Raw genomic sequence first — 24,281 nt, 5'->3', positions numbered from 1 at the left:
CAGAGTGACAAATCCTGAACGATGTGAGTACTAATTGAATCTTTAACTTTTGAAAATACCAAGTTAGAGTGTAAGAATATCTCGGGCCATTTAGAGGTCCAATGAGTACCTACAAGAGAATGGATCATGTATACAATAAATCTAGCAGCCAGAATCAAGAGTTGCAATCAAGAAAGTGACCGCACACTTTACAGATTCATTTATAATGTAAGAGACCATGTCCAAATGAATTGGTATCTTAAGGTTTGTGCCTGAAGGAGCTCTCACAGCACCTACCCCTTTTGCTTAAATAAGAAATTCCAAACTCAATACAAAACTATGTATACAAGAAACAGATATCAAGTATAAAGTTAGAATGACAACCAGCATAAACCATATTACACAAAGAATACATTCTAATGTTTTGATAAACATTCTATCCTAAGGCGTCTAAGACTTGTAGTAGGAATGGCTTGATTAGACCATAAGAGGATGGTCACTATGCTTATCTGATCTTCAACCCCATCAAAGGCCTGAGAAGAACAATATTACTTGAGTAGATGGGTTGTGAAGTCTGACAAAATAACTGCATAGGTATTACAAATATTCTAAACAAAAATCGCCATATATTCTATAAAAGTTTAATTTGAATTTGTATCAATATACAAAATCTATACCAATGTAAATTATTCATAAATAATAGCTCACAATTATTCTTTACTCACTACTATGAGTGTGAATAAGTGATCTACCTATTATCCCATTCAATTTGTCCTCTTTTTTGAGATCTCTGGGTATACATAACTTCAACCAACCAACCACCCTATATGAGTAATAATCAACTCTTAAATGTTGTCCCTGACTGTGAAGACAAACGTTGGGAGAGAGGATGGCATCTTCTAGAATTGCTTCCAGATGTCATGGGGGCAATGTCCTTTCTACAGAATTTTATAAAAGTAAAATGATGGTTAAATTTCAAGATTGCTATTTTGAATAATTGCAAATGATTTCTGAGTATTGATAGGGTTGTTCTGAATTTCTTATTTGGAGTTCTGGTCATAACGTTGTAAGAAGGTGCACCATATCTGCAGCTTGTACCCATAACTCAGTCTCAGAGCTATCAGCATCATGCCGTCATATCAACCAGGTAGAGACATTGTGGGGCCCCTATATCTTCCTCTTGGAAGCTGTTCTTTGTTGAAAATCTAAACATTGTTCATGTAAATATATATTCATTGAAAGATAAGTTATAGAGAAAATGGGCATGAAGGAATGTAAAATATTCCTTTAAAATTGATCTTCTTTCTGTCCCAAAACAGAAAGCTGTTAAGAGACAGAAACTCGAAATTTTTCCTTTAACATCATGCTTGGATTTAGAGAAGGATAGTCATTATCTAAATCTAAAATCATTTCTGATTCTGAAGTAGAGATGTAAACACAAAGAGACATCTTCTAAAGCTGTAGCCTATACAAAGCACCTACCAGATTATCTCACTGGGGTTTGTCTACTCATGGGTTTACAGGTTAGTAGCTGCCCACTTCCGAGATACAAAGTACACAGTGTGACAAACAGAACCAAGAGACAGATCAGCTACTACAGGTGAGGGGAAAATGAAAAATATTCCAGACAGTGAGAACAGGGCAAGCCATGGCTTAGAGGCTGCAGCAGAGTCAGCAGGACCTTTAGAGATTCGTCCCTGTGCTAAGAGAGCAGCAACAGCACACACCTGAACTAAGCCAGAATCTCTGGAAGATAAACACACTGTGTTTTGACAGTCTTCCAAATAATTCCAGTATGTGTGTAAGTTTTAGGACCTCTGATCCAGGCTATCAACTCTCAGATGCTGTTTGCAGGGCTCTTCTTGGGCATAGGACCAGAGGTGAAGTGGATGTAAGTTCAGATAAGATTGGAAGTGCATAATGTACATTGCTTTTGGAAAGCCACCAATAAACATTAGCCATTTGAAGGTTTCAAGAAGTCCTACAGTAAAGACCTTTATTACTCATTCAGCATTGGCTCTCTGATTCTTCCGTCTGCCTATTCATACTTCCATATATACCCTCTTAGGGATATCATCCTCACTATTCACATGGATGCGCTGTAACCTACAGAAAATTCGGAGATTGTTCCAAGTCACAGAACATTTTTTTATGTTGGAAAAGACCTTAACAATTTTTCTGATTTCAATATCCTGCATCCTCTGTCTCTTTACTCTACTGTGTATCCAGGCATAGCTCTGTGTTATGTAGCTCAGAAGCAGTACAAAAGTCTCTGCATTTATCTTGAAGGAATTTTCTGACTACTCATCCCTGGAACACCTACTCTTCCTTCTGTGCTCAGTTATGTACCTGGTGACCCTGCTTGGAACTCTGCCTTCACGGCCATGTGCAAGTTGAATCCCTGCCTACACACACTCATTTACAATTTCTGAGTAATATTTCCATTTAGAAAATCTGCTACACATCTACTTTTTTTGCCTCTGATGCTATTCCACCTTCTCTAATCCCAGAAGACCATCTTCTCTAATGGCTGTGACATCCAGATGCATCTGAGACATTTCACAGGCTCCACAGAATGCCTGCTGCTTGTCATCATGGCCTGTGATCACTACCTTGCTATTTGACAGCAACGCAGGTACCCGTGCACATGAGCCACAGCTTTTTCTTCATGCCTCCAAGAGCCTTCTGGGTACTCTACCTCTTTGGGTTGTTGACAGAAACAGTCATTGCCATGAGACTGCCCTTGTATGGCCAAAAATTATTCAGACACTTCACCTGTAAGGTCCTGGATGTGCTGAAGCTGGCCTGTGGTGACACATCAGTCAGCAATGACTTTGTCCTTTTTTGTGCCATGCTTCTGCTGCCTCTACTCAAGTACCTCATTTGCCTTTCCAACATGCCAATCCTGGTCACATTCCTAAAGATGCCCTCAGGTAGCAGGCCCTGCAAATGCTTTTTCACCTGCTTGGAGCACCTTGCTGTGGTCCTATTTTTTTTAGTAGCATCATCATGTTCATGTACATGAAACCCATGATCACAAAGGGCTATATCTCTAACATGGTCTCCACAGTCTTATTTTGGTTCCATAATAAGTTCTTTTTTTTCCCAGTTCTTGAGTCCCTAGTCTGTTGATGCTACAAATGTTCACTCACTAGGCTTACCAATTTTTAATATGACATTTTGTTCTTGTTCGGACAAATAAATCTTGCCTGGATATTAGAGGGCAGAGCTAACAATCACTAGTGGACCACAGGATCCGGCAAGAAGTGAATCATGACTTTAATCCCAGCATTTGGGAGATGAAAAAAAAGAATCTAATCCCCCATTTGGTTAGAGGATTTGGGGAGGTAAGAAGTAAATGTGGCTGCTGTGTGGCTTATCTGTTCTCTCATGTTTAGCCCAAATTCTGACTCTGGAATTTTATTAGTAATATTAATTAAAATCACACTCCAAACAATCATCATTTTATTTGAATAATGATTTCTTTATTTTTATTTTTTAAAAAGAAAAACTATCTTTATCCATAATACATATCAATAAAAGTTTCCACTCCATCCCCTCCTCTCATTTTCTCCAGTTAGCCTCCCACCCAATCCCATATTCATTCCACAGAGAGAGTAGGCACATTGCTTTGTTGTAGAAGATCTAAGGTTCTCCCTACTATATCAAGGCTGAGCTAGGCATCCATCCAAAGAGAATGGACACTGGATTTTTGACAAAGTTTCTAAAGTTATACAATTACAACCTCTGTCTTCTTCAAAAAACACCCATTGCTCATAATTGCTAAGCTATCTCAAGCCACATTTTTATTAAAAAAATTATTCTTATACATTTTAAGTAAAATATATTCAATTTCTTTACCCCTTCCTTGTCCTATCTACATGCCTTTCCAAATTCTTCTTTCAATTTCTTCCTTGTTACGTGTGAGTGAATAGTAGGTTTAAAAAAGTGAGTAAAATCTGCTGGGACCATTTCTGTTGGCTGTGTGTTATAGTTTCAAGACTAAAGAGCCTGTTTTGAATACACAAAAAGAGAGGTCATCCATGCATGTGGCTAAATCATCCACTTGCCGTAGAATTCTTATCTTTATTGAGCAACATGAGTTTGAGCTTTATGTTATCTAGACTGCCTTTGACAGAAAACATTAGTAAGAATAGGAAACTTGGAAGAGCCAACACTTCCTGGTGCCATGCCCTAGAAGTTGTGCAGCCTCAGAGACAACTATGGACATTGTCCTCCACCAATCACAGTATCCCCATGTCACAATGGGGATTTTATTAGGAAAAGTCCACATGGCGAGGGATTTCAAGAATTCATGATGGGGAACAAGTTGACCTCAAACTTACTGAGGTGGGCCCCACGCATACTCCTATGTGCTATGATAAAGCCATTCACCTCTAAGTCCAGCTGAAATAGGTGTTTTAAAAGGACTTATCATTGAATCAGAGAAAGAAATAAAATAAGATTTAGAGGGAGCACCATTGTTTTCATGAATAGCAAGGTTTCTTGATATTCCATAATATGAACAGCCAAATCATTTCATATGTTCTCAATAATGGGTTATTATCTTTGCATTGTTAATTCCATCCATTTAAAAATAAAGCGTGACTGTGTGAATACACCTGTGCCATGATGTGTATGTAGCACTGACAGGAAAACTAGCAGGGGTCTATGATATACTTCCACTTTGTGAGTTCTAGTGCTGATACCTGGGGAACCATTTGGCTGCAAGTGACCTCAATGGCACTTTTTTGTATTTCTAAATTATTCACCAATGAGCTCACATAGAAGCGTGCACATGGAACCACCCAAGTGAAAATATGAGAAACACCTGTAGAAGTCTTATCGGTAACCCAGAGATAGAACTCAGGTTCTCAGAATTAACAGCCATGAACATTACTAATGAGACAATTCCCTGAAGAATCCAATTCTTATGGTTTTTTAAAAATATATATTTATTATGGATACAATATTCTGTCTGTGTGTATGTCTGCAGGCAAGAAGAGGGCACCAGACCTGATTACAGATGGTTGTGAGCCACAAAGTGGTTGCCAGGAATTGAACTCAGGACCTCTGGAAGAGCAGGCAATGCTCTTAACCACTGACCCATCTCTCCAGCCCACAATTTTTATATTTTAAGAAAGTGTTAGAAATAAATATTTAGCCCACAGAAAAAACTAATTAGTTATGTATGATGGTGTAAATATTTTTCTATGCAAAGAAGATTTATTATTCAAGATGTCCTGGGTCCTTATGCTTTGAAAAAAAATTATGTTTACAATCTGAAAAAGACAATAATTTACTGATATACTATTTCTTCAAATCAAATTTGGTCACCATTGATGTAGTTCTGTGGGAAGAAACTGTTGTATACTAGGCAAGAAACCTAACCTTAATCAGGGTAAAACATCAAGTTATGGCATGAAACACACAACTGATTGCTGATTATCTTACTTTATTATATTAATATCACATAAATGAAAATATTTTTTGAATACACACATGAGGTATTTAATGTTTCTTATAATTACATTTTCAGTCATTTTAACATTAACATTGTTAAATTGTGTTGAGAAAACAGAACACATTGGGAGTTCATCATCTACCCTTGAACTTGTGCTCAGGTGGCAGACATATGAGCATCATGAGTTCAAATGTATCTCTGAATCATTACTGACATCCAAGCCAGGATGAATAACAAACAACAAAACAACAAGGGATTTTGTGAAACGATGAAAATCAAAACCATGAACAAAACTGACCACCCTTTCACTGACACCCTTACTTGAAAAGTATGATCAGACATGTTCTAATATTTTAATAACCAATGGGACACTTCAATGATGGGAAGGGCATTTTATATATTACATCAGAAAAATGCCTATTACTAGGTGAAGGCACAATAGAAGCTGAACAAAAGCCAAAGAAGGAATAAAATGACTACAAAATAAATTTTACTAAATGAAGTTGCCGCAATATAAAACATTAGTACCTACCTCAAATGTTTCAAAATAGAAACCAAAATGCAATGATTTCCAGAATCAATCCTGAATGAACTTGTTACATAATTTACTTCCTCCAAGATTATGATGAAAAGTAATTTTTCTTCAAGCTGAAGACAACTTTGATGGCTAAAGTCATTAAAAATTGTTTTCATGAATAGGGCTTTTTGCTTTGAGTTTGTTCCTATTTCCAAAATTCAATGAGATATAAATAGACATTAAAATATTTATAGCACTAGATCGATCATGGCTAGGTGACTAAGAAATCTTCATTCCAAGAACTCAGGTCAGATTTTTGACAGCTATCTGTAATTTCTGCTACAAGAAGATCTAAGGTGTTTAACTTTTCCAGGATGCAGAATGAACATTTACAATCCCCACCACCCACACATCACATCATTACAATAAAAACAAATTTTTAAACAATTTTTCACTAATGAAAATTTTTCTTCTGTAAGCATTTATTAATGTAAAATAGGAAACCAGGCATCTTCAGTTCACTTACAGATTTTTTCTTCATGAAGTATTGGTTCATGTAAAGAGAAAGCAAATTAAAACTAGAAGTAAGAGAAACTAATCCTTGTAAGTTGATGGTATCATTTGGGAAGATTTAGGCTATGAGAATTTACATCCATACACACTTCCAGTTCCAATACTCTGCTTTATGTGGAAGAGTACAGCTGTGAATTCTTAAGTTCCAACTTTAGTGCCATGTCTGACACTTTTTGTCATGGCTCTTTCATGGTGATCCTGTTATCCTCTAGAACCATGGCCTGAATAAGATGCTTTTTTTTTCTTTTTTGAGACAGGGTTTCTCTGTTGCTTTGGAGCCTGTCCTGGAACTAGCTCTGTAGACCAGGCTGGTCTCAAACTCACAGAGATCTGCCTGCCTCTGCCTCCCGAGTGCTGGGATTAAAGGCGTGCACCACCACCGCCCCTAAGATGCTTTTATATGTGAAATAGACATCATATCACAAACAAAAAGGAGGCAGTACACATCCATAAATATTTACACTTGTTACATATTCCATGCAGTTGAAGAGAAGTATAAAATCTAAAGGTTACATTCTTGTTCAAATTCATCCTGCAAGTCTTAAAACTCTGAAAGGAAGGATATACTCACTCCCAAAAATTATGCAATACCAACAGCTGTGAAAAGAAGTTTGTCCCACTAGATGTAGCAGTTCTGTTCCTCTCTGAGACAGTCATTACAGCTGGGCTCTGCTCCATTCTTCTGTGAAAGCTTCCCAGCAGTAATGTCTGTTGCTGATCTGCTCCACTCTCCTAAGGGAGTCTCCCATAAGAGGTGTCCATTGCTTCTGTGCTCTTCTGGGCAAAGTGAGTTTCCAAACAGTGATGTCAACTCCACTAGGGATTTCCTGATCCATTCCAGTGAAAGAAGGTGTTCATATAAATCTCAGTCAAGAGATTTATTTGGGAGGGAAGAATCCATAGTGTGACTTCTTCTGCAAGGCTGGAAAGGGGCAGCTGCCAACTGAAGGAGCATATGACTCATATAGGGCTTCTTGGAGCCAGAGAGCTTCTAAGGAGATTTAGAAGGTGGGAATTGCTCAGATTTAAATGCCTGGCTTTGAACAAGATCAGAGATGAGCTGGATTTTGTGCTCTGGGATGTTTGGTTTTGAGCTCAGAAAGACAAGGGTAGATTGTATTTCTTTGGCTCTGGTTTGAAAGCCAAAGCAGATTTCTTTCGCTGTCTGTTTTGATGTTTGTCTGTGTTTTCTCAGTGATATTGTATCTTTCAGTAGTTCTGGATTTAGGGGCAAAGTGTTTTCCTTTGTATCTCATTTCAGTACCAGGTTGCGATTCTTATCCTGGCTCTACCTCCTTCCCATAAGACTTCATAAAATCACAAATAAGGTTTGTCCATCAGTTTCCTGGTGCTAATAAAGTAAAAGCTGGTACCATAATGCCTGAACAGATTGTTGACACTATCATTTTTTACAGAATGAATACTGTTGGTTAATAGACTCTAAGTGTGATGGCTTCAGGTACCTAAAATTATCAGATTGATTAAACACAAAAAGTTTTACTCCTGTAAAAACTGCAAAACATATACCGCATTAAGTTTATTTTTTCACTACAGTATGATTATTCTCATGTTTTTAAAGAGTACACTCCTTAAGTTTACAGTTTCTCTTCAGGATGATTTGTTTCATGTATTTAGAAATTATTGTGCCAAAGGATTTGCCAAATAAATTCCATTCACAAGTTTCTCTCCAATCTGTGTTCTTTTCTGCTTTTGAAGATGAATAAGACATGAAAAGACTTTTCCAAACTCATTTCATGCATACTGTTTCACACCCGTGTGTGTTCTTTTATGCAACTGCAGATGACTGTGATAAGCAAAGGCCTTACAACACTGTTTACATTCATAGGGTTTCAATCCAGAATGTGTTCTTTTATGTAATTGAAGAGCACCCTGTTGAGCAAAGGCCTTCCCACACTGATTACATTCACAGGGTTTCTCTCCAGTATGTGCTCTTTTATGGTTTTGAAGAGTACTGTTTTCAGCAAAGGCCTTACCACACTGACTACATGCATAGGGTTTCTCTCCAGTATGTGTTTTTTCATGCTTTTGAAGATGGCCATGTTGAGCAAAGGCCTTACCACACTGATTACATTCATAGAGTTTCTTTCCAGTATGTGTCCTTTTATGCCTTTGAACTTGAGTATAATATGCAAAGGCCTTACCACACTGATTACACTCATAGGGTTTCTCTCCAGTATGTGTTCTTTTATGATTTTGAAGAGTACTGTATTGAGCAAAGGTTTTACCACACTGATTACATTCATAGGGTTTCTCTCCAGTATGTGTTTTTTTTATGCCTTTGAAGATGACCGTGTTCAGCAAAGGCCTTACCACACTGACTACATTCATAGGGTTTCTCTCCAGAATATGTTCTTTTATGCAATTGAAGAGCACCCTGTTGAGCAAAGGCGTTCCCACACTGATTACATTCAAAGGGTTTCTCTCCAGTATGTGTTCTTTTATGGTTTTGAAGAGTACTGTTTTTAGCAAAGGCCTTACCACACTGACTACATGCATAGGGTTTCTCTCCAGTATGTGTTTTTTTATGCTTTTGAAGATGACCGTGTTGAGTAAAGGCCTTACCACACTGATTACATTCATAAGGTTTCTCTCCAGAATGTGTTCTTTTATGCAATTGAAGAGCACCGTGTTGAGCAAAGGCCTTTCCACACTGATTACATTCAAAGGGTTTCTCTCCAGTATGTGTTCTTTTATGCAATTGAATATTACAGGGCTGTGCAAAGGGTTTACCACACTGATTACATTCACAGGGTTTCTCTTCAGTATGTGTTCTTTTGTGCATTTGAAGAGCATTGTGATGAACAAAGGTTTTATGACACAGATTAGATTCATTCTCAATATCATGTGTTCTTTTATTCCTCTGAAGCTGACTGTCATATGCCAAGGCTTTAACACATTGAGGATGCACGGAAAGTTTTTTTCCAGAATTATTTCTTTCAATCCTGCAAGCATAATTGGAACATATAAGAATGTTACCACATTCAATACACTCTTGAACCTACATATTTCTATGCATTACTTTTATAATTTAGTCCAATTGTAAATAGAAATCAGATATTAAGGTTTTACAACTGTTTAAACTCATGCTTTCTTCTCTTATTAAGTGTTGTTTTGCATTTTTAAGACACCTGTCATGGTAATTCCCTTTATTATGTGGTTTAACTTTTCACATTGACAGAAATATTTTTTTAACATTTATTGATGTATTATGTATACAGTGTTCTGTCTGTGTGTATGTCTCCAGGCCAGAAATTGGCACCAGACCTTATTACAGATGGTTGTAAGCCACCATGTGGTTGCTGGGAATTGAACTCAGGAACTTTGGAAGAGCAGGCAATGCTCTTAACCACTGAGCCATCTCCCCGGCCCCCAAGAAACATTTTTCTATTTGTCATATTTCTCATATTTGAAGAGAACTGGATAACCTCAGAACAACTTTATTACAATCACAAACTGTCCTATACTATGAATTATACTACATTTGCTAACTGAACTAGGACAATCAGAAGTATTTGCACAATTCTAGAACTCATGTGGCTTCTCTGCACTGTGAGTTTGCTTATGTACTAAAAGTGACATGTGAAAACCAATTATTTATATAGTTGAATCAATTTCAGCAAGGGTACTCAACATGGGGACTAATGCTTTCTTCTAATTGTTTACAGAGAGAGGTATGATGCATTTTCCCATATTCCTATGCTCATAGGCTTATATTGAGAGGAATATGTGGTATACACAGTAAGGGAAAAATCACAAACAAACAATTTCCACACTGAATTATCACAGTGTTACTTTCTGTTCCTTGTAGATGTGTGATAGAGGTAATAAAGTTTCTTCACAACAACTGCCACTTAACTCTGACTGCTTCTGTCACCAATCTTAACATAGTAATAAGATGTATATGAGTAATACAAGATTTATGATGTGCTCTTGGTTTTGTAAAAAGTCTTACAGATATACTTATCATCACTTCAATGTGTACACATTTTGTATTATGAGTAGCAAAAAAATTAATGGATTGGCAGTTCTACAGCATAGCTCTCCTGGTGCTATGATTCAAATGGTGATTTCTGTTTAGCCATGTCTAACTTGTCTTTTTAATTAAAAGAATGCCTTGAAAATGCAATTCACTTACATGAAGTTTTATAAGGATTTTTCAAAAGTTAATAATCATAAATGCACTTAAACCTGTGCTTATTCACACTGTTGTCTTTATTTAAATCTTCTAGGACACATTATCATTTCATCAGAGGTTCATTGTTTTCAGCATACACAAGAAAATTACCTTTCCTGTCTTCTAGAACGTTGACAATGTCCTTTACTATTATGTTCTTCCCAAATGTATCCTAAAATGCAGTACCAGAAATGTATGTTATAAAATTGAATACTGTGCAACATTTAAGTAGCTATTTTAAGTAAACCTTAGAACCATGCCTGCGTTATTCACCTCATTCTTCTTATATTTTCTAAATCAAATTATTGAAGAACATCATTATCCAAGGAAAAGTTGTCCCTTTATTTTGAAACATGAAGGAAATTCATTTTTACCTATAGTAGTGAGGTTCCTGTAGGTCTCCAGCATCACATCTTTGTAGAGATTCTTCTGGGAAGGATCCAGCAAATTCCACTCTTCCCGAGTAAAGTTGATATGCACATCATCATAGGTCACTGCCCTCTAAAATATGCCATAAATAATAGTGACATGTAGTGAAAACATTGTAAATGTACACTTCTTTGATAGTATAGTCATATAATTCTGGTGTTCCCTAATAATATTCCAAGACATAGGCAATCATTTTAGAAGGAAATTGAAAAGGAGAGTCTTCTCTGTCATTTCTGTACCCTTTGAATGAGATATCACCTTACAAGAGAAATATCTATTAGCAGAGAGGTGTTGCGGGAGGTCCTTCTCCTCCAGCCTACAGCCTCTGAGATACCAGCCCATTGGGGTGTGGACTCTCTCCCTTTAAAAAAGCAGCCACTTCCCTCTCCTCTCTCTCTTCACTTCCTGCTCTGCCAGCGACTAGACTCCCTTCCTGATTGCACAGAGGGCTGTTGTCTGGGATGGTGATCTGTAAATTTTTTCCCCTTTAAATAAATACCACCTTATTAATCATAATTCCAAACTGGTGTGGCATTGTTTGTGACTTATGCCTTCATCTGTTGCCCCACTTGGGGTTTGAACCCACGACCCTGAGATTAAGAGTCTCATGCTCTACCAACTGAGCTAGCCAGGACCTCCCGTAACAGAGAGAAACAGCGAAAGAGATCAACAGTTCATAGTACAAATGAGAAACTTTTATGAAGATTAACTAACTACAAATAGAAAAATGAGTTGGAGGGCTGGAGAGATGGCTCAGTGGTTAAGAGCATTGCCTGCTCTTCCAAAGGTCCTGAGTTCAATTCCCAGCAACCACATGGTGGCTCACAGCCATCTGTAATGAGGTCTGGTGCCCTCTTCTGGCCTGCAGGCATACACTCAAAACAGAATATTGTATACATGATAAATAAATAAATATTTAAAAAAAATAAGTTGGACAAACTGGGTGTATTGACTCATGCCTTTAAGCTCAGACCTTCAAAAGCAGAGGCAGGTATATTTTTCTCTGAGTTAAATGCCAGACATGTCTATGCAACCAGGTCCAGGACAGGATAGTAAGACTCTATCATCCAAAAAGGGGTGATGCATGCCTTTAATCCCAGCAATCAGGAAGCAGAGTCAGGTGGGTCTCTGTGAGTTTGAGGCCAGCCTGTTCTATGAGAGCTAGTTCCAGGACAGGCTTCAAAGCTACAGAGAAACCTTGTCTCAAAAATCCAATAAAAAAACAACAAAAAAAACAAAAAGGCACTGTCTCCATTGCAAAGATCAGTGAATCAAGCAAGAAGAATAGAAGAACTCAGAAGTTTTTACTGAATTGCCTACAAAGAAGTATGCATTCACTCCACTTCTCTATTTATCTTCCAAACATCCCAAGTGCCCTATTTAAACTGTAATACCAATAACATTTTACAAACGGACCTTTATGTTTAAACAGTTACAAATGGACAGATGAAAAAATTAGCAATATAAATCTTGGGCATAAGTAATAAACACAAGCTGGGAGAGAGATGACTGAGTAGTACCTAGCTTTTGATGGTCTTGAATAGATGTGGCAGAATTGCCAGTACTTATTTGTGGATCATATATTCCAAGTTCACAAACTCTGAGATCCTTTGATCATGTTGAGAACCAGGTACCCATGTCATCCATAGCCATGCCGATGCATCAAATAGTGTTATTAATTTTAAAAATGTAAAGAAAGCATAACAAGCAGGAAGAAGTTCATGCACCTACAATTCAATGACTCCAAATGCTTAGGAAGTACTAATGTCATGCCTAATGAATGACTTCCAGACCCCAAAATGGGGGAAAAATCTACTTCTATCATAGGCAGCACAGACCAGAATACCAAAGAGCAGGTAGAAACCAAGGAATAAACGTGCATCCAACAAAGACAAACAGAGATACTGGCACCTAAACCTGCAGTCACCTCAGACCCAGACAGATACCTGACAACAGCACAATAATATGATCAACAACAGACAGAACAATGTGTCACTACCATATTCAAACTCTCCTACTACAGTACACCCTGAATATTCAAACACAGTCAAAGTACAATTAAGTTAGATCAACTATGAAGATGTTTTATGTACTTAAGAAGGAAGTGAATGAATTCTTTAAAAAAGCAGGGGAAAGATAAATGAAATCTTGGAGAATAATAATAAACCCCTTAAAGAAAGTCAAACAAGCAAACAGTAAACAGAAATGAATATATCATTTCAAGAATTGAAAATTGAAATAGAAGCATGTAAAAAATGCAAGCTGAAGGATTCTGGAGATAAAAAACTAGATAAATGAAAAGGAAAAACTGGGAAATTAACATGAAGTCTATCCTATCTTTGTGAGTCTAAACTTTTATATATAATTTACACACACCATAACTAAGGAAAATGTTAACGATATAATCATTTTCAACTCAATCATAAAACCCAGGGCATAACATTAGCCTGGAAGGTCTGTGGCAGCAAAAGCAGAGCCTCTTTTCCAAAGTAACAAATTTTGAAGTCAAGATACCTTTAAAGTATGTGTGGTGTTACCATTGCAGCCCCCAAATCAAGTGTCTTTCTCTGCAGTCCAAAATTCAAAGAAAGCACAATGTGTAACCCAGACTCTCTGTGTATTTTCTATCTTTTGAATCCCATTAATTGTTTTACTCACTTTTTCTTTAAGTACCTCAGTGTAAATTCCTTAAAAATCTATTTCTAATCTATGACTCTGTCTATATTTATCCTCTCTGTCTTAAGCCCATGGACATTTATCAAATAAACTATCACACACACTCAGAGGCCTTTTTATCGGGAAGTTTTTTACTGTGTATCTGTAATCCTTTTTTGATGAGGAGTGTTTTTGTAATTGAAAGATGCATTTGACTTCCATTTTTGTGCTTTTACAACCCCTCATTTTTAACTTTCTTAGGGTTTATGTAGACTTGGTTGCTTAACATTTGGTGTCCTCATGTAAATGGGGACTACACTTTCATCTTCTGGCTGCCTAGACCCAAATAATCACACACAAATGTAGTAATAAGGGCGGCGGGGCTGCATCCCCAGCACCCCGGCTTCCTGGCTAGCTTATGCCTGAAATAACAACACACAAACTGTATTCATTTAATCACTGCATGGCCCATTTCTATCTAGCCCTTACTGGCTAATTCTGATATTCTGAACAACCCATTTCTAATAAACTGTAGCACCAGTCTTACTGGGAAGATTCTAGCCTATGTCCATCCTGGGTCAGAGCTTCATAGCATGCGTTTGCCTGGGAGCGGGGCATGGCATCTCTCTGAGGCGTCTGCTCCCGAGAGGAGAGTTGTGGAGTCTGAGCCCACTTCCTCTTCCTCCCAGCGTTCTGTTCTGTTTGCTCCTCCCACCTATCTTCTAACCAATAAAATGGGCCAAGGTAGTTCCTTTATTAGCCAATGACCTTCCTCCATCACACGAACTATATAATTACATCAGCATTTTAAAAATGCCTCAGGCATATTCCTAGTTAGATTTTACATGTTCAATTCATCCATCTCTATTAATCAGTGTATCACCACATAATGTTTTGGGATATTTCACCTTCAGTGAATACATGGCATCTCTTTGATCTTCCCAAATAGTGCACCTACCAGTCTCGTCTGTCTTCATTTAAAAAAAAAAAAACCCAAGTAATGAATGCTGGAAAGTAATGAAATTGCTCTCCAACTACAATCAGGTCCTTTTTCATAATTGTGACTCCAGCAGTCCTATTTTCCTGTGTAGTGTACACTCAAAACTGTTGCTTCTATTCTGGACTGAGGTAGAAAACACTCTCCACATGCAAATCCTTTTCCTTTACCTGCAATGGATATACAGTCTCATAACTCAAATTTATTACTTTGAAACTGGTGATAGAATCATTTAATTTAAAATTTTAAAGCTGTAATGTAGGACAAGGTCATTGCTCAGGAGAGGAGAAGAGAGGAACCAAATCCTTTTATGTCAAGATAAGATAGATAGTGTCAAAAAAATTTTCTGAAGGGGGCTGGAGAGATGGCTCAGAGGTTAAGAGCACTGACTGCTCTTCCAGATGTCCTGAGTTCAATTCCCAGCAACCACATGGTGACTTACAGCCATATATAATGAGACCTGGTGCCCCCTTCTGGCTTGCAGGCACACGTGGAAGGAATGCTATACACATAATATAATAAATAAATAAATTTAAAAAAATTCTGAAATACTAGAAGTACAGCAGTTCTAGAATTAATATGACTCCCTAGAGAGAAATCACTCCACATGTTTGCGAGATTAATAAAGAAAAATCATTTAATAATATTCACATACATTTCTGACTAATGCTCAAAGAGGACCCAGGCCAGAATAATTTTTTGCATTTCACATATTTTCTTATCCTTATGTCTTTCAGGTTCAGGCTCCACACTCTGAACAATTTAAATAGGGGTGGAAGGCTACAAGTCTACACACCTGGACAGATGGAAGACTTACACAGTAAAGTCTTCCCAGCATTATTTCTTACATAAACCAGTGACTTTAAACAGTAAGACCATCTTCAGTGACAGGATCATGAGATGTCAGACTTTTCTTCCATTTTTACAAGCTTTTCATTAGCCTCTTAAATGAGTTGATGACCTCGATTTTGGCACATTTCTATGCAGAGTTACAAGATGGAGATTCCAGGGGATGTGAAGAATAGGAAAAGTATAAGGCAGAAAAGATAAAAACAGGTTAGGGAAGTCTTGCACAAGCTATGTCTCATGTCAAGTAAATTTCCTAAGAAGAATAGATTTGGGCTGGAGAGATGGCTCAGCGGTTAACAGTATTGACTGCTCTTTGAGAGGACCTAGATTCAATTCCCAGTACCCACGTGACAGCTCCTAAATATCTGTAAATCCAGTTTCCCAAGATCTGATACCTACATACCAACACATATAAAATAAAATAGAATAACTCATAAAATATCCACTATTTATACTGGCTGAGAAATAACTTGGGGCTCTTTCATATTGACTTTCAGTCCTCTCAGTCTGTTTTATGGTTCTGTCTTCATTTCTTTTAATCTAACATTTCCTCAGTATTGGCATCCCCTCCCAGAGATCCCCCAGCTGAATTCTGTTGGACAGACCAGATGGGGTATCCAACTATGCTTGAAAAAAATTTACTGCAGTTTCTGTATGATGCTGCTTTTGATACAAAGAATTACTTTGCATATTATTTTTTTAATATTTATTTATTTATTATGTATACAATACTCTGTCTGTGTCTATGCCTGCAGGCCAGAAGAGGGCACCAGACCCCATTCCAGATGGTTGTGAGCCACATTTGGTTGCTGGGAATTGAACTCAGGACCTTTGGAAGAGCAGGCAATGCTCTTAACCTCTGAGCCATCTCTCCAGCCCACTACTTTGCATATTCGGTCCATAAATTAAGAGCTTAGCTGGATACAGCCTTACACTTTAGGGCACCTTGTTAAGATTTAAATGTAAAGCAAGGGCCTTCTCTTTAGCTGTGTAAAATCCTTGAAAATCCCTCTTGCTTTCACTACTGGACAGCCATCTGAAACAACCTAGTGCTTGTTTCCAAACAAAAACATAGATTTTTTTCTTTCGTTTTATGTGTTTCTTTTGCACTGTAGATTTGAAGGAGTCAGAGGTAATAACCATTCAGCAGAAGTAATATTTTGTCTAAGATATCAGTCCATTAATTTTTAATCCTGCCTTAGTCACTTTCTTGGGACATAGATTGGGGGCCAAAGTGTCACACAACTGATATCCAGCCAACTTTTTATGAAGTTTTCTAAGCTCCTGTACTTACTTACCAGGCCAAAATAAACCAATAGGGCCACAAGGAATAAAGCCAGGCTTGGGCTGGAGGGACCAGAACAATATGAGGTTATGAGAGCAATCAGAATTATTATATCTTTATCAGAAACAGAAAATAAGGCAATTTCCAAAACAAGACTCAAAGACAGATCTATGAATATATATTATGGTCCCTTAAACAAGAACTACAAGGTTTTAGTCAAAATCAAATTCCAAAAAATCACTGGCCATCATTCATCCCGTACACTCCAGTTCTCCCCTTTACCGATAACGGAAAAAGGGTTGGTAAGATGGGCTCTTCCTCCAAAATTCACAAGATTCACTTGACAGCTGGGCAGTGGTGGCACACACCTTTAATCCCAGCACTCGGAGGGGGAGGCAAGCGGATCTCTGCGAGTTCGAGGCCAGAAAGATTTAGAAGAGCTAGTTCCAGGACAGGAACTAAAAAAGCTACAGAGGCTGGGCGGTGGTGGTGCATGCCTTTAATCCCAGCACTCAGGAGGCAGAGGCAGGCAGATCTCTGTGAGTTCGAGGCCAACCTGGTCTACAAGAGCTAGTTCCAGGACAGGAACCGAGAAGCTACGGAGAAACCCTGTCTCAAAAAACACAAAAAAAAAAAAAAAGAAAAAGAAAAAAAATAAAAAAGCTCCAGAGAAACCCAGTCTCGAAATAAAAAACAAAAACAAAAAAAAGATTCACTTGACGCCATCTGATATTTTTGCTTTGTGGCAATAGTTTTGATTATTAAAAGGATTTCATTCAATTATGATAAAGAAAATGATGTCTGTTAGGATCACTTAGACACCATTTTATTTCCTACAATTGGTTATTGCCTCTAAGTCTGTATCAGAATGAGGAAGTATAAACTTTTAAAATGAAATTTCAAGAGAACAGATTTTTAAAGAATCACTGTACATATGAAGTAACTTGCTTTACTCTGACTGCTTTATAAATCACAATTTTGAAAACAAGGTTATTTTTATTTTTTGAGAATGTTTGTGCATGAGACAAAATGCCTGTGATATACAAAAAAATGATTGTCAGATCTCTTGGATTGGGAATAGTAGAGATTTGTTAACCTGCAAACTTGAATGTAGGTTTAAACTCGGGTCATCCACAGGGAAAAAAATATGTGCTGAATCACCTGCCAAGATGCATAATAAATTTTATCAAATAATCCAAGTCTTTCTCAGATTAATAAAAAACAGGAAAAACAAAACATAAAGAAAGAAGTAAAGCCAGGCGGTGGTGGCACACGCCTTTAATCCCAGCACTCAGGAGTCAGAGGCAGGCAGATCTCAGTAAATTTGAGACCAGCCTGGTCTACAAGAGCTAGTTCCAGGACAGGCTCCAAAACCACAGAGAAACCCTGTCTGAAATACCAAAACAAAAAAAAAAAGTAAAGAAATGATTTTTGGGAATATGTGGCATCAGAATTAAGATGATATGTAAGGTAAATCTGTAGCATTAAATGAATACAACTCAATATCTTCATCTAACAATCTATAAGAGGAAAGCTAATCATAAAGTAACATTCACAGTGGAAACACTCAGAATGCTCATTGGGTTTGTGTGTTAATCACATCAACATTTAAGTAGCAAAGACTCAAATGTGAAGATAGCAACAACTGGAACACACAGATAAGCTAGGAAATGGAACGAGGTAGGCATCTAAGATGAAAAAACAATCTGCACAGAAACATCCCCTAAACCTCAAACTTAAGGAACTGATGATGTAACAAATTTTCTGAATAAAATTGGTGAAGGTCCACCATTTTCAAGAAAGTGAATAATAAATTAGATATCAGTTGTAAGTTTACAGATTCACATAATATGCTTTCTGCGTTTTTCACAAAGATCCATCAATCAAGAATGTGAACAATGTTTGTGAAAGAATAAAGGTGTTAAAGAGGAAGAGCTGTGAACAAAAGCAGGAATAAGTAGTCAATTTTGAATCCAAAGACCAAAGTAAACTTACGCAAGGAAAAGTGTGATCTTGGGTATTGCTACCCAGCTATCTTTGATTATATGTGTACAGAAATTAAATAAGCATAAACTGTACAACTTTCACAAAGATATCTCAAAGTGACCCTTAAACTGTTGTTTCTGACCCCCAGTTACTGATCTGTCTTCTGAGATGCAACCACATGATATAGATGTTCTCTTTGCAAATAGAGAAGATCTCTTGTTACAGCTCTCCAGATCCTTGTGCTATCTTCTGGGTGAAGGTAAACACAGTCCTACCGATGTCCAATCCCAAAATAACCTAAAAGATTATTTAAAATCTGCTTCCTGCTACATGTATTATGGCAGAATTGGTGGATTGTGCCCTATCTACCTGACTATCACAATGCACACCTGAGAAATCTCTGCACATCAGAAACTCCTTTTGGTCCCCCTTTTAAGCTTCACTGGATCACACCATTGTGGCAAGTGGTAGAATCACATTAACAGAATTCTACTCAAGTATTGCTCAACCAGTTCCTAAACAGTTTGTAATCTTTAGAACAGAAACCTGAAATTGGAAAGCAGTATTCAGATAGTCAATATTCTAGAAATTAGAACTTCAGTTTTCTAATCTCTCTTCCCACTACACAACAAAAGTAGTGCCCATGTGTATACTCTGGACATAGATATAACCAGCACCATATCTTTCCATTCCAGGGCTGCAGAGTCTCCCCTTCCCCACTAAACCTACACACAAGGAAGCTCAGAGAACAAGGGCCACTGCCAGCATGAACCACATAAACCAACATAACTACAGTCTGGCTCATGGTCCTTCCAAGTCACAGCAGAAATAACAGTTCAACCTACCTGCTCTATACACCACCCCCACTCAGTATGGGATAGCTTGTGGTCTTCCTTAAGGCTACCTACTACAGAGGCAGAGGAGAGTCAGGGAAAGAACTCACAAACTATCTGGCCCTGTAGTAATAAAGGGTGGCGGGGCTGCGTCCCCAGCACCCCGGCTGCCTGCTCGGCTAGCTTATGCCCCGAAATAACAACACACAAACTGTATTCATTTAAACACTGCTTGGCCCATTCTCTTCTAGGCTAATTCTCACATATTAATTTAGCCCATTTCTAATCATCTGTGTGTAGCACCCCAAGGTGCGCTTACCGGGGAGATTCTAGCCTAGTCCATCCTGGGTCGGAGCTTCATACCGGGAGCGGGGCATGGCGTCTCTCTCTGAGGGTCTGCTCCCGAGAGAGCTGTGGAGTCTCTGAGCTCACTTCCTCTTCCTCCCAGCTTTCTGTTCTGTTTACTCCTCCCACCTATCCTCTAACCAATAAAATGGGCCAGGGCAGTTCCTTTATTAGCCAATGACCTTCCTCCATCATGGCCCTAGTACTCTTAGTTGCCAAGGCTTCCCAGAATTCCCTCATTGGCTAGGACCTCCCAGCTGGGACTCACAATATTAGCAGCTCCTCTACTGGAGGATCAGAGATCAAATGACTCAGTCAGCACAGCCCTTCCATTTCTGCCCTCCAAGACCAGCAGACACGGCCCCAGTTTAAAAACTTTATGTTTAGCACACATTATTCCACTCTCCTAGAGCACACACATCCTGTTCCTCAATCAAAGTGTAGGGCTGCCGGGTGATGGTGACGCATGCCTTTAATTCCAGCACTAGGGAAGCAGAGGCAGGCGGATCTCTGTGAGTTCGAGACCAGCCTGGTCTACAGAGCTAGTTACAGGACAGGCTCCAAAGCCACAGAGAAACTCTGTCTTGAAAAAAAAAGTGCAGGGTTTTTGGGTGCTCATTCCATTACACACTCACTTTCCAGTGCAGCCATCACCTTGTCTGAGAGATGTGAAATTTTGGAGAAATTCAGGTCACATTCATAAAGTAATTACTGTTACTGTGTAACTGTGGTTACTTTGTAACTGTTGTCAAAATGACAGACCATGAATTAGAAAACAATCCAGGCATATTAGGACTTGAAGGCAGCAAAGAGAATGTAAATATGACATAGTTTTCATCTCAAAAATTATTTTGAAAACTTGAAACACACTTTATGGCCATGTGCTTTAGAGACTAGGGTTTTGTATTCATGCACATTAAATATTTCTCATATATTTTATCTAAAGATGAATGCCTTAATGCACGAATGTAGCAGTGCTTTTAAGCAGGGGCACAACATTTTACCTAGATCTTCTATTTTAGATGAACTTCTATAAATGGAGCAATTAGGTTTAAAGATATGGTCAGTCCCTTTCCAAGATTCTTCACTGCTCTGGTCTGTGGACTGCAAACAGTGGTCAATCAGGACAATCATAGAGCAACTACAATTGACTCCCTGATTCTACATAGCTAATCTCAACTTCTATTGAAGGACCAAAACTCTCACCCTCAGTCCAACCTTTTTGTTTCTGCCCTGTGTCTCCACCAGCTTCAAGTTGGTCAGTGAGCTCAACTTGCACAGGTTCCTCTGCGTCTAAGTCCCCCAATAAAAGCCAGAATGATTAGCAGAATCATTAACTACTCTATTTTTCTTTCTCATTGACAAATCAAGGTCCAACCTGTAAGGAGTTACAGGACTGTTTTCCCAGCACTAGGAAGCAGAGGAAAGATTGATTAGGAGTTCAACATGATTCTCAATTACACAGCATGAGGCAAGCCTAAACTATAGGGTACATTGTTCTACACAGAAATCAATAGTCAACATCACTTGAAAGAAATAAAATCCCACTATTATTGACTTTGAAATGTTGGAGAACAGAAACATAAACAAGAGCAGCAATACACTCAAAGAAAACATCTGAAAATGACACCAATAAGTGATTTTTTAAATGACAAAAATACTGCACTTTTAAGATTAAATAAAACTTTCTATATTGACTTTGAAAGAGTCTTCTCTTTCTATAAGAAAGGAGATGTCGTTAATAAGAGATAGATTGATGATGCCCATATACATATGCTGGCTGCTGAGATCTGTAACCTGACGCATAAGAGTTAGTCAATGGCCTGTTTCTCAAATCTCTGAGTTGACATAACTGTGTCAAGCAAAATCAATCACATCTGCAGAGGACAGTGGCCTAATTGTAAATTCAATGTTCATTGGCTCAAGATGACCTTCCCAATCTGTACACCCACACAAATGATCTGCATTCATTCACATGGCATTAATTTAATAACACATGCTGGGAAATTACAAATTCACTGAACCTACAACAATCACACCCTTTTTTATAATGGTGGCTTCAATAGTTGATTGCCTCCACTGTTTCCCCTGCAGTGTACACAATAAACTATTCCTCCTATTATGGTCTGAAGACAGAAGGAATGCTCCATATGCAAATCCTTTACTGTGACTCCACTGGATAGTCAACTACATGACTCAAATGCTTAAGTCCAAAACTGTGAGGTTTTACAATCATTTTTTAGGGGAATTTTGAAAGTGTAGGATACCAGGGACACCTGAGTCAAAATAAGAATTTGTCTCAGAAACTATTTTTCTAACAGGATGGAAATGCAGCTGTTCTAGAATTAATATGCCTTTCCATTGAGAAATTACTTCATACACTTAGGAGATTAATAAAGAAAGACTTCTTTAATGATGGTAGACATCAATCTCTGGCTAATGCTTTAAGAGGAGCCAGCTAGACAGATTCCACATTTGCTGTTGTCCTTAAGCCTCCTTTGGGGATAGGCTCTAGGTTACACTTTGAACAATTGAAATAGAAACAGACAACTTGCCAGGCTAGACATTTAGACAGATAGGAGAGTTACAGAGCAAGTATACTTCCAGGATAATTTCTTATGTACACTGGTGACCTGAATCAGCAGATCATGCTTCAGTGACAGGGTCCTGAGTTGAAGGTCACAGGGGATGACAAAGTTAGGAAAAGTAAAATGGGAAAAGTTTAAAATTTAGGGTGGGGAGGTCTTGCAGATGCCTAGTAAGCTTCCCTAGAAAAACAGCAACTTGCTGGGCATTGATGGCACATACCCTTGCTGAGCCAAGAAACCTCTATGAGTTCAAGGACAGCCTGGTCTGCCCAGTGTGTTCCAGGATAGTCAGGACAGTCCCACAGAGAAACACGGTTTCAAAAAATTTTATAAAAAGGAGTAAAAGAAGAATAGCATTTTGGATCCTTCCAGAGGGGAAATGGAAGGAAATGGGAGAATTATAAGAAGTCAGTAAACAATATCATATGAATTTGGAAGGAGGTTAGTCAGACAATTCTACTCCATTGGAACACAGGTTATCTCAAGAACTTTATTAAAAGCACAGTGGCCTGAGGACTGATAACCATAGCTCCATATGGTGAAAGGGCTGGGTTCTTGGGCCTGAAGGAACCCCTCCACAAAGGCCTTTGCACGAGATCATTACCAGCTCTCCAAAGCATATTCCTCATTTTAGAGAAGAAGCTCTGTTTTATTATCAATACATCAGGTCTTTAGGGAAACTCACAAGGCTTGACCCCAAAGCTGTTACCAGATCTCCTAAAAATGTCCCTGCTCCCTGCCTGAGGGATTAAATAAAACCCTTGATTGATCAGGTAACTCCTTCTCACAACAATTTTTCACATTTCAAATATATGTCACCTGGTGTCCTATAGCCCATCTGGAAAAACTGTGCTTTTCTTTTGTGTGTGTGTGTGTGTGTGTGTGTGTGTGTGTGTGTGTGTGTGTGTGTGTGTTTTAAGCAGCAGACTGGGCCCCAGTATAAAAACTTTGGATTTAGCACACATTATTCCACTCTCTTAGAGCACACATCCAGTTCCTCATCCAAAGTGCAGGGTCCTTTGGGTGCACATTCCATTACACACTCACTTTCCAGTGCAGCCATCACCTTGTCTGAGAGATGTGAAATTTTGGAGAAAATCAGGTCACATTCATAAAGTAATTACTGTTACTGTGTAACTGTGGTTACTTTGTAACTGTTGTCAAAATGACAGACCATGAATTAGAAAACAATCCAGGCATATTAGGACTTGAAGGCAGCAAAGAGAATGTAACTATGACATCGTTTTCATCTCAAAAATTATTTTGAAAACTTGAAACACACTTTATGGCCATGTGCTTTAGAGACTAGGGATTTGTATTCACACACGTTAAAGATTTCTCATATATTTTATCTAAAGATGAATGCTTTAATGCAGGAATGTAGCAGTACTTTTAAGCAGGGCCAAAACATTTTACCTAGATCTTCTATTTCAGATGAACTTCTGTAAATAGAGCTATTAGGTTTAAAGATATGTTCAGTCCCTTTCCTTTTTTTTTTTTTTTAGCCATAAGTATTTATTAAGGAAGAGGGAGAGAGAAAGAGGGAGAGAGAGAAAGAAAGAGAGAAGAGATAAACGGAGAGAAAA

At 38.1% G+C, this 24,281-nt stretch overlaps 2 pseudogenes; one reads left to right on the top strand and one right to left on the bottom strand.

The window, feature by feature from the left end:
- Nucleotides 1-24,281, top strand: part of LOC121458803 — a 50,176-nt pseudogene that overhangs the window by 6,755 nt on the left and 19,140 nt on the right.
- LOC121458634 lies at nucleotides 8,286-9,300 on the bottom strand (annotated as a pseudogene).

Source organism: Microtus oregoni, unplaced genomic scaffold (genome assembly GCF_018167655.1).
Source record: "Microtus oregoni isolate MIOR12 unplaced genomic scaffold, Mior012 000018F_ref0000195, whole genome shotgun sequence".
In the NCBI taxonomy this organism is placed as follows: Eukaryota; Metazoa; Chordata; class Mammalia; order Rodentia; family Cricetidae; genus Microtus; species Microtus oregoni.
The sequence above is the reverse complement of the archived record's forward strand: the minus strand, read 5'-3'. Positions and strand labels throughout refer to the sequence as shown.